General features: G+C 39.8%; 1 long non-coding RNA gene across 1 annotated transcript; it reads right to left on the bottom strand.

Moving 5' to 3' along the window:
• Positions 1–1418: 1418 nt before the first annotated feature.
• Positions 1419–8832, bottom strand: LOC148314687 (uncharacterized). Its single transcript, XR_015841595.1, has 5 exons — positions 8809–8832; positions 8266–8435; positions 7328–7465; positions 7122–7212; positions 1419–1521 (listed from the first exon to the last, which is right to left on the bottom strand). It is a non-coding gene; the product is annotated as an uncharacterized LOC148314687 (long non-coding RNA).
• Positions 8833–10689: the final 1857 nt, after the last annotated feature.

Raw genomic sequence — 10689 nt, 5'->3', positions numbered from 1 at the left:
AAATAAATAAAGAATGCCACCTTTCATTTCACAGGGTACACCGGACGGCGTACCAGCAGGTAAAAGTCGGAGTAATTAAATAAATACAAAAAGAATGGCTGGGGAATTAAAAAATAATATGTTTTAATAATAATTTGTTTTTTTTGTTATAACATGAATTTCACTCTCTCTCTCCCCGTATATATATATATATATATATATATATATATATATATATATATATATTTATATATTTATTATATATATTGTATTTTTTTTAAGCATTTTTGAAGGTGTGCCGCTACTTCGCGGATTTTCAGTTTTCGCGGGTGGTCTCGGTCCCCATTAACCGCGATAACCGAGGGTTCACTGTACTCCATAAAATTTACAAAAGGCGAGGTGAAACACTCAACCAGGGTTGCTTTTTTGAACATTTCTCGAGGGCCATGGCGAGCCATTTCAAAAAAGCTGCACAACTAACGTATAAAATATTGATAAATTTGCTCGGCCTGATGTGTGTGTAAAGTTTCACGAGTTGTCGTTCATATTTACAACCTCATAATCAGCGTTGTTTTATTGCCGAACAGTGCAATGCCACTCCCACAACCTTTCACGAAAAAGGACGAATTTCGTATTGTGACATCCTCATGGCCGAAACAGTAATCCGAGCATATATGAGGGCGACCTTGTTGAGTTGCACGGAGAAAAACATCCAAGAAAATAACTTGTATTAGCTTTTACCAGTTGGTGGCGCTACTACTACGATGAAAAATAAGTTGGTAGAAGTCTTCAGGGCTGAAGTATCCTCAAATGTGTACAACTTCGAGAAGATAGGATCATCTGAGTCATGTTGCCGGAGCTTTTGTTGTCACAAAGTACAATCGGACTTTTCAGCACCGTAATAGCCACGCCTTTTGCCAAAACGTCACAAAATTCGGCAGAGAGTAAGATCATTGTCTTGAGTCTTTTCTGACTAATTTTCAGTCGGATTCGTCAGAAGGGCACCGTGCAGTACGTGAAAATTTAAATAAAAACAAATTTTTGATTCCACTTGGCGGCGCTGTGTGTAAAACAAAATAATAACATTAAGATGTCTTCAGGTCGGGACGTTTTATTTACAGGTGAAGGTTTGGATTTTTAGGAGCATGTGCAGGGGAGTTATTAAGCATTCATTTATTTGTATTAGGTTCATTTTGTCTTCTTATTATTGATATTTGACTGATTCATTAAAAGCAGACATTTATGTTTTAGGTTAATTTTTTACCTGACATGTTTCAGCGAGTCTTTCGCCTTCTTCAGAGTGTCGCATGATGGTGTCTTGAGACCAGTCTTTATCAGCTGATGTTCCATGAGGGTGTGACTTACCTGTCAAAAAAATTAAAAAATCAGAGCAGTAAAAGAACAAGCACAACATGAACATTACAAATCAGCAATCACTGACCACTGCAAAAGGGAAAACCACATCATGGACCGGGAGAAGGGCAGGGTCATCCGCACAGAAGAGAACAAACTACAGCGCTGGATCAGAGAGGCCATTGAGATCTGCAAGCGAGGCATAAAAACCATGAACAGAGACAAGGGAGCCTTCATCCTCTCTACCACCTGGAGCAGCGTCTTGGCGGAGTGAATGGACAGCGGGGGGCGTGACTTGCCTTCATTCTTGTGACAGGTAAGGCACGCCTTCATGGAACATCAGCTGATAAAGACAGGTCACAAGACACCATCACAGGGTTCGAAGTTAACTTTAAAAACTGCTTGCCCATAGGGCAAGTGCCACTAAAATTTGCCTTGCCCGAGTGGCCAAATTACTTGCCCAACTTGGGCAAGTGACAATTTTTTTTCTCTTGCCCTGAGTGACTTTTTGTATGACAAAGTGTCTAATTACAAATTGCATGAATTTTTTGTTCGGACAGTTCCCGCCTAGAAAGAATTAAAAATACGTTACAATCATAAGGGTTGCTTATAGAAAAATGTATCATGTATTAACACATTAATTAGGTGTCTGCTGACCCAGGATTATGTTATTGTTATGTTATGTTATATATGAAAGAGAATGTGGAATGACACTGAACGATGGAAGGTGGAAGGATGTGGAAAGATTGTGAATGACATTGAATGATTTGGAATGACACTGAAAGATTTTGAATAATACTGAATGACACTGAATGAAGTAAAACTTTCTGGGAACGGGCCAATTCAAGATAGCTGCCGCACTGTGGGGGAGGCTTTGGTACCAAATTTGGAAAGAGACCCAAACGGTTGGGTCCATTTTATATCAGTGTGGGGGTGAAACGTTGGTCTCGGCGGAGCTGTCTGAATATTGGAGAAGTTAGAAGACAAAGTAAAACAGAACAATTAAAATCACTCTTCAAATACATATTGTTTGGTGGGCAGAGCATGATTTACAGCTCACCATTTTATTGCATGCACCAAGCATGTTATACATTTTTCTGTCCATGGGATGGCGTAGTCAAGAAAAATGAAGCATCTCGAAGCCCATTCGTGTGTGAAGTATTTCCCTGCAGGGCTTGGCTGCTTTATGGGGCTTCATTTTGCCATCACTAGTTTTAGATAGTTTTAATTTTTGAAAGAGCATTTTTGTTTTAGTATTAAGGTAGGCCAGAAATGGAATGAAATGCAGAGATAGAAATGACACAGGAAAAATTTGGCTAGAAGGGCTATAATTTTCATTAAAGCAGAGAAGAAAATAGAAACTACAAAAAACATTGATGTGTACTTGTCCACTTTAAGGTAGAACTGGTTGAAGTGAAATGAGTCACAAGATTGGAAAAATAGGAAATAAAATAGAATTAACATGTTCATTTTTGTGATAAGAAATTTGTGATTAGGTGAAAAGGGGAAAAAAAAGAGAATTACAGGCTTTTCAAATAAAACAACCTAATTTAAATTGGCCAACTTGTAAAATGGAAAAGAAAATTCTAAATTATGCACAGAAAGCATGAACGTGTTGGGCAGAAGGAAGGAAAAAGAAAAGAAAGAAAGGAGGAAGCAGTAAGTCTTGTTACAAAACATTAACTTTTCAGGACGAGATGTGGTAGCAATGGAGGATCACGTGACGTAAAAAGTCAAACATAAAAGTGTGTGTAGAAGGAGTTCTACATCAACATGCGTTTTACTCATTAGGCCGTGATACACTGGCAAAATTGGACTTCAATAGAATTAATAAGCACGGGCGAATTCAAACAAACGTCAAAACTTTAAAGGGGCGCATTGTCAGTGATAAGAAAGAGAAAAGATATTGCCAGACCACTTTTCTGTAAAAACTTTCCTTGGGACGCCTCGGTGACCCCCATTAAATCCCTGACCCTTCATAGATAAAGTTGAGGCCCAGTGCCTCTCAGGGCTGTAATTTATGTGGCAGAGAAAGGTCCAACAAGCCTTGGTAATCTTTAAAACAGTATCGTCATGGCCATGGAATGGGTTGTGTATGTTGGAACTTGTGAAGATACACTACAAGATTGTATCGACAAAGCATCTTAACGCACTACCAAATTATTATAAGCCATTTGAGCAAAACAGTGACTGCAAAAAATGACTTCATTAGCCTGGGTTACTGCAGGAACCAGGGCAAAATGAATTCATTTGCATATTTAGTCACAACAATTTGGATTTCGTGGCAGAGAACCACTTAGAGTGTGATTAAGAGCTTTCACTGCTGCTTTAAGGAATCAAAAAATTACATTCTTTTCCCACCACATTCACATTGCACGCCGGCCTAATTGTCACAGGGACACATTATACTGATAAGTTGCGGTGCATTTCAGCCCAGCGTCATTTTTTCCCCGCATCATCTAGGAGGCGCCACACGACTGTGGAGCCGTCCAAATTATCACCAAACCGCGACTTGACCTTCCTCCCGACTGGAGGAACTCAGACTTGTAACACAGACCAGGTGCGCATTCCAGACTGATAAGAAGTAAAAGTGTTTGAGAACCAAGGTCGCAGCCTGAAATCAAACTGACTTTTATGCGATGGGAGTACTAACATTGTGATACCAACGGATAAGAGATTGTTAGGATAAGCAGGAAGAGCGTAGGCGGGTGTGAGCTAATTAAAATTTGGGGTTTCCCATCTTGTATGAGTTGTATGGTTACAATGTGGACTGACAGTCAAGATAAATGTTCATGCGTTCTGTCGACATTGGGCTTTAAAAACCACAACAGGAAAAGAAAAGTTGTGCATAAAGCACGTCTAAAATAGTTATTTGTGAACGCAAAATTCACTTAACAGAAAATGACACAATTACAATTGGAAACTGCCTCGCCTTTATATCGACACAGCGCAGCTAAAAGGGAAAATGAACACACCCCCACACGCACACACACGCAGAAAATCAACTTGACAATTTGATCCCACGCCAGGGAAAAAGGTACCAGTAATTGAACGCACACATTGGGAGAACAAAGGTGCAAACATTGCTGAGGACAGGATCAGCAAATTGGCAGATGGCAAATCCTGGCTGCCTAATTCATTGATTGGAAAAGTAATAAGAGTGACACAAGAGCATAACTATGTGTCAAGAGAGGGGTAGTATGATATGAAATTGTTCCCACATACAGACTTTTCAACAAAAAACTTTTTTTTAGACAGTGTTATTTGTTTGAGATGCAATATTGTTTGGTTGTAATTCATATGTTTTCAAAATGGATTAAGTTGTTTCCGACAACATATGTTGATGCTAAAACAGTTGGAAAAAGTGTTGTGTAATCAAATTGTCAGGTTCAATCACCTAAGCATTCACTGAACATAGGCTAAATGAATGGAAGGAAGACAAGAGTTGATCTTTTACTCGCGAGGAGAACGAACGGAGGTGTGCTCAGTTACATCTCCAAATTCGTTCTGGAGCACACTCCGCCGAGCCCTCTATTTTATTAGGGAAGTCCCTAACAATACAATGTATTTGCACTAAGGGATGAAGGGGGGAGCACCAGCAGGAACATGTAAACATCTCAGACACAAGAGGAAAGACAGACATCAATGGCAGTCATCCACTGATTGAAAAGGCAGATATGCCCTTTTAGTGCTCTGGTACTAAAGTCTCAGTCCTTTTGTTTCAGAGGTGTGTCTCAGCACACCTCCTTTGATGTTGCAGACGTTGATCCAGTCTTCAGGCATCCGCTTCTCTGTGAAGTCTTCTCATCCATATGGTCAAACATGGGTCACGCTGTGGAACAATTCTTTTGCAATACTAATAGAGTAAAATATGGGATAAAATACATCTTCAACCTAACACAAATTATCCTGACATTTGGAATTTCAAGAAGTGATTTGAAGTGAAAATTATGCATTTTGTGAATGATGTTGTAACAAGTGGGACAGTTGTTGCAAAATTGACTCAAAGCGTCATTGTGCATACAGTCTGCAGGACTTGTGGAACGCACTAATGGGACTGTTAAGGGCAGACTTATCAAGACAATGAGGGAAAAAAAGGAGACAATGACCAGACTGTGTTTCAATCACAACAATGAGGATAGTGCCAGCCGAAGTTAGGACACTATCCCCTATCGACTCTCAGGTTCATCAGAACCACCAGCGACTGGCACATCAGTCCCAGTCCACATGGGAAACATGTTTTGACCAAAAAGAAAAAAAAAAAAAAAGACGCAATTACTGGTCAGTGTGTTCTGATCCACAGAGAAATCACGTCCGTGTGGGAGACCAACTCTTCTTCAAGGTGCTGAAACGACTTCGTTGGGACAAGTGAATGCTGAGATGGCCCTCGCCAGATGATTGCAGTGACCCCGACGGCAGCAAAGGTCGCGGGGCGTGGCAGCTGGATCCACCAGTTGCAGTACAAGCTTCTCCGGTTTCCAGCTAAAGGCCGAGCAACGCGAATCCCTCGAACAGGAGCCCACCTGAGTCACAATATCGGACCACACGCACATCGGAACCGCACAACCAGCCACAGATACGAATGTTGAAGCCACAGAACAAAAAGATTAGATATTGTTTGGAAATTAATGACGTACATAAAGAATTTTAGCCTTGATTGGAGAACATTACTGCATTTACATTTTTAATAAAATGAAACAATTATTGATGTTATGACCACTACGAAGAATTTGAAAGACAATATATCGGGATAATTATGGTTTTCATTTTTGTTATGTGTAGTCTGTTCATGTTGCATTATTCTTATGACAAAGATGATTATTAACTGCATGTTTGTTGCCCAAATGTACCATTACAACTTGATTGATGTTGAGAATGACGAATTCGAACTGGACAATGACAAACTCGAACTGGACACTGAAACCTAAATAACACATGGACCCTTTTGCCCCTGCCCCCACACATGCACACACATACACCACACACGAAGATCCGGGAGGTAAAGACGGCTGTCCCCTCCTACAACGAGGCAAGGGCCTCCATCAAGTCGCCGCAGAGACAAGCTCTGCGTGGAGACAAACTCTGCGTGGAGACAGTTTTGTTATTTTTCACTAGGTATATTGAAGTTTTTTTATGTTTTATTCCCAAGTGACCAACATACCATGAGAATCTCGTTCCACGCCGGAAGGGAGGAGGGGAATTTTGTCCCTACTGAGGGTTTTCGCCCCTCCACGGATGACCACACTGTTGTATGATTTCATTATGATGATCTGTCTTAAAGCCGTAAGGACATGATTTAAACCCACAAACGGGTGAATGTGAGATGGGATGAGGATATGTAAATAGTTTGTGTATTTCTAATCATGTTTTTATACACTATTTGTATCAGTTATAATTGCGCACACACACAGACACTCACATTATTGCTTTAGCACACACGCGCACAACTGGAACACACGCACACACTTTAGTTTCGAATTCCTGACTGACTACTGTGGTTGATTGCTTCCTGCCTGCCTGCTAGAATTTCAGACAGACCTCCATTGTCTGCTTAGGTTGCTGATAAAAGACCGAACGGGTGGTAGAGAGTGAGAGAGAGTGCGCGAGATTGAACTGGCAAGACGCCTGCTTCACCTCCTGACTTCCTCTCCCATTCGCGAATGGTCAAAAACAAAACTCTAACTGGTTTGGTCTGGATTTATGCCACCTTCAGTCTAAAAATGGCGTCAGGACGTTTTAAACATGACAGTTGCCTTGAGATCTCCGAGCTCGAACTGCCCTATTCCCACCTTGATCACAAGCTCCCATGAACCACTTGGACAGGGTTGCCTGTGTCCTTCTCGTTGATGTCCTTTGTGGCTCCATTCCTTTTCAGTGCTCCTAAAACAAAAAAGACAAGAAGCCAACTTAGTAAAGCTATTTAATGATTGTGAAACCTTATGGGACATGCTGAAATGTCTTCACACCACAATCCCTTAAAAAAAAAATATATTACCGTATAGAACATCAGAAAAAGGCAGGTCTCGGCGCTTGTTCTTGCTACGATGTCCAAAGAGATTGTACTTCAGAGACAGAGGATTTGTCATGATGAACGCCATCATTGTTCTGACACTATCGTCCAATCCACCAATACCTGCAACCATTATAACATGGGTGTCACTCGATCCAGATAATCATCACACACTTAAAAATATTTTGGCAGTTAAACTGGTTATGATAAACGTCACAGGAAAGGAATTGTCGATTAAGTGAACAGCTTCGGTAACGCCATATACACTCAAAGGGCAAGAGCCCAACATTCTACCAAAATGATTATGATTAGGGAGGTAACGATTCACTCAAGCCCCGATTCGATTTTTGATTTTCAGTTCCCGATTTCGATTCGATATTTTAATTGTTTTAAGTTGCTGCCACGTTTGTCTCTGTGCGCTCGTGTGATGCTGCAGCGATCCACAAACAAAATATGTCTATACGTCTTGTGCATTTTGAATGGAACCAAAAAACAATACACGATGCCAAATTGTACTATTATTATGAAACTGCCTATGAGTAGTAAAAGAAATACTTGTAAAAATATTTCACATTTTTAGAGCCCCAATACATTCTTTTAAATATAGAAGGGACTGAAATCATGTGAAAATTGAGTCTTTTTCTCAGTTTCCGACTTGGGGTGAACACATTCGGCTTATCATAGTTGCAGTTGACCATCTTGAACTCTGAAGTCTTTCAACTCGGCCTTCCGAATCAGGGTTTTAGAGGTGGGGCTATTTAGTGATACAGTAGGATGGTTTGATCTCTGTAGCTCCAGAATCAGGAATGTACTGGGACTGGGGTTCCTACTTGGGTTTAGGGTACCTAATTTTATATTTCAAGAAATTAAATAATTATTTATAATTTTGAAGATAATACATTAAAATTTCATCATTTTCATACCTGCATTAGATCCTGCAGTAGACTCACAGACTCAACATGTTGGACGTACTCAAGGACCTTCTGCAGCGCCTCTCTTGGTTAGGAAGCTTTTTCTCTGTGACAATCCATGGGGAGGTGTAGATGGTACTTCGTCATCACAGGCTTCAGACTCGTCACTTGAGAAAACATCCCTGCAATGGATGCATAGACACTTGGGCATGAATGTCATTTAACAACAAAAGCTAGAACAAAGAGCTTTGCATTTAAAAGAATACATCTGTGATGGGGAAGCCAGGTTAAAGTGTTAATTTTATAATTATGTAATTAGCTGCAGGTTAGTCTAGTGAAGGTGTAATCACTTCTATTTTGGAGCATAGCTTTTGCTCTGTCCAATCATTGCCTCACCTGCTGAAACCCACATTCGGGTATTTTACAAACCAAAAACTTAAATACCTGTACAGCTCTCATTTTTAACTTATTTTCTCTAACCTTTACCCACAAAATTTGAATATTCAAAATAAAAGTACACAAAGAAGTCACAATTTTTCCACATTAGTTACTTACGTAGTTCCTCTCAAATGCAGCTCAACACTGCATTGAATTAGAGCTTGATAAGCCTACACACAAAACATACAAAGCACATTGTGGCATGATTCTGAATGAGCCAATCTAGCATTTCAACATCTGTTCAACTGTTGGAATTTTAACTATTATCTGACTCTATTAACCAACATTCATCCAACAATTATGCGCGCTCGTTTTGGACACTGCATTGAATTAGAGCTTGATAAACCCACACACAAAACATACAAAGCACATTGTGGCATGATTCTGAATGAGCCAATCTAGCATTTCAATATCTGTTCAACTTTCATCTTGAATTTCTATTATTTAAATAACAGGCAACATTCAACAGTTAATATGTTTTGCTTTACTTACCCAAATCAAACACATCACAAAAAAGCCTTAAATGAGCTAGTGGAGTAGATTGTATTAATTTGAGTGAAAGCTTAAGTCTTTTGGAGAATTTTGGAGAGAGATCGAGGGACACTGTGTTTAGCGTCGTAGGCCCAATGCTAACAATATGTAGCTCGTTGTAAAGGTCCTCATAAAAATAAATAAAACACACAACGCTTATCAGTATTATTAAAAGGGTGATTATAATGTACTTAAGTTTTCCCCAAAATAATTCGAGTACGTACGTTGTTGATATACCCTCTGTGTTCTCGTCACTTATCATTTTAGCATACTGTGTTTTAGCTAACGCACCAAGCAGTTTTCCAACACAGGCAACCTTGAAAAATTACAAAACACATTGTAAAGTAAGTCTAAAAAATGAGAGCCAGACATTTACCCAAGATTAATTAATTAATTCAATTATCGTTCGGGACTCACCGTGCTTTCAGCTCTTCTGCCGCACCTCAAAGACCGCGTAGCTTGCATTCGCTCCTTTTCTCACAGTTTGAATATGCTGCCTTCAAAAGAATCTGTAATTTTGACAACTCCGAATTGAATCTACAAAAATCAAGCAATAAGGTAGAAATAACTTCAAATATACTTTGAATAAAGATCTTTCACAGCATACAGAATTAATAAAATAACATTAATTAATAATGTTGATTTTGTTTATTTAAAAAAAAGTAACTGTGTTGACTGTTGGATGTGGCTGACAATGCTGGACCTGCCTTGTCAAATAGTTCATAGATGACAATCTTAGCTGTCTGGTATATTATAAAATGTTATCTTGTCCCTTAAGGGTTATTAAGTCACAGTTGGGGGTACATGTAAATTCACAAAATATAACGTCCAGCCTTGTTAAATTTAGCATAGATAAATACATGAATTTAATTTTAATTTTAATAAATCAATCAATCCTCTGTACTGCTTCTTGTCCTCACAAGGGTCCCCGGGAGTGCTGGAGCCTATCCCAGCTGTCTTCGGGCAGTCGACAGGGTACACCCTGAACTGGTTGCCAGTCAATCGCAGGGCACACAGAGACAAGCAACCATCCGCTCTCACACTCAGACCTTGGACCAGTGACCAATCAACCTATCATGAATGTTTTTGGAAAGTGGGAGGAAACCGGCGAAAACCCTAGCAGGCACAGGGAGAACCTTGCACTTCTGTACTGTGATGCGGACTTGCTAACCAGTCCGCCACCGTGCCGCTTGTTCTAAAGAGTCCCAGAAAATAAAAACACCCGTCCCTTAGTCAAAAGCGGAAAAAGTCCAACAACAACCCGACCATAATTTGCATTGTTCCATAAGTTAAATCAATGTCAAACCTAATAAAAGCTGACTTCTGGTCCTCAAAAATCCTACACTTATTTTAGTCCTTTCACAATCTCGCAGCATAGGCTCCATGGCCATGTCTCTATCGTTTTGGCATCCATTGAATAGTTCTACTGAGAATAGTCTTCAGGGTGGTTACTATTAGCATAGCATG

The sequence above is a fragment of the Idiotropiscis lumnitzeri genome, unplaced genomic scaffold (genome assembly GCF_059441095.1).
Source record: "Idiotropiscis lumnitzeri isolate Australia: NSW breed Sydney's pygmy pipehorse unplaced genomic scaffold, RoL_Ilum_1.0 HiC_scaffold_252, whole genome shotgun sequence".
Classification (NCBI taxonomy): Eukaryota; Metazoa; Chordata; class Actinopteri; order Syngnathiformes; family Syngnathidae; genus Idiotropiscis; species Idiotropiscis lumnitzeri.
Note: the sequence above shows the minus strand (reverse complement) of the source record. Positions and strands in the feature narration are given on the sequence as shown.